Below are 1,611 nucleotides of genomic sequence, written 5' to 3' on the forward strand. Positions count from 1 at the left end.
GAGCTGCTCTCTTTGACCATCGGACTGTAGTCAGGGGAAAGATCATTCATACCAATTCTGACAAGATCAGGGAGATATTTAAGCTTCCCCAACTGAAAGATGACCCAGACTCCTTTAATAGGAGAATGATGAGGGTCAATAAAGGGCTGGACAAGGTTCTGGAGGACATATGCATCCCTGGAGCCAAGTGGACCACCAGCACGACTGGCATCCCAGTTCAACTAAAAAGGGAAGATCTGAAACCAGTAGCCAGAGGTTGGCTGGATTTCATAGGACGTTCCATATTGCCCACCAGCAACTGTTCTGAAGTCACTATTAAAAGAGCAGTAATGGTTCACTGCATCATGTTGGGAAAAGAAGTGGAAGTCCATCAGCTGATCTCATGTGAGCTATATAAAATAGCAAACAGGAATTCTAAGGACGCCAGATTGGCTTATCCAAGCTTAATTTCTATGCTTTGCAAAGATGCTGGAGTAAAGATGGGAATAACTGAATATATCCTAATTGAAAAGCCCATTACTGGAATATCAATGGTCAGACAACAGCAACAAGATGATGCAACCAAGAGGAGAGCACAAGAAGCCCTCCCAGAACTGCCCCAATTCGAATATTGGGAACAGCTTGAGGCTTCTGTTTCCAGATTGCAAGAAGCTATGGATCAAATAAAGGAAGAACAGAATAATCAAGGTAGCATGATTTGCAAACTGCTCAAGGAACAAGAGGAGCAAGGGCGTGATCTAAGGGAGCTGAAGCGCCAAAAATTAATCCTTGAACAGCACCCCACAGATTAAAGGAACATCTACTCCTCAAAACAACAGGTTGCTGAGTTTCAATTTTTCTGCTTTAGCTTAGTGATAGTATTATTATAGAAATTCACCTTAGGAGATATTCAGTAGTAATTAGTATGTCTATTTTGATTTTATTTCCAATTAAGCTATAATTTATTTTTCTCATCATCATCAGGCATGAATAAAGTAGTAGATTTTTTTTAGAATAAAGAAGTAATCTATATTTTTCGAGTTCTCAATAATAAAAATTATAATTAATTATGTGTGGTGGCAATACTTTTTGTTCTCTGAATGAATGCTTGAACAGTGCATAATATGTACTTTGAATTTGATGAATATTGGCTCCTGAAAGAATGAGGAACACGAAAAATATTATTGATGATCTGAAAAATCATGAAATTGATTCTTGAAGCAAGAAAAAGCAGTAAAAAAAAACAAAAAAAAAAGAGCCATGAGCACTAGGCAAGAGTAAAAAGGATCCAAGGCTTTGAGCATCAATGGATAGGAGGGCCCAAGGAAATAAAATCCAGGCCTAAGCGGCTAAACCAAGCTGTCCCTAACCATGTGCTTGTGGCATGCAGGTTCAAGTTACAAACTTGAGACTGAGTGGTTAAAGTCGTGATCCAAGGCAAACAGAGTGCGCTTAAGAGCTCTGGATACCTCTGACTGGGGACTTTAGCAAAGGTAAGTCACAATCTGAAAAGGTTCACCTAGTCATGTGTCTGTGGCATTTATGTATCCGGTGGTAATACTGGAAAACAAAGTGCTTAGGGCCACAGCCAAGACTCATAAAATAACTGTGTTCAAGAATCAACATACTACA

This window comes from Arachis duranensis, chromosome 3, assembly GCF_000817695.3.
Source record: "Arachis duranensis cultivar V14167 chromosome 3, aradu.V14167.gnm2.J7QH, whole genome shotgun sequence".
Classification (NCBI taxonomy): Eukaryota; Viridiplantae; Streptophyta; class Magnoliopsida; order Fabales; family Fabaceae; genus Arachis; species Arachis duranensis.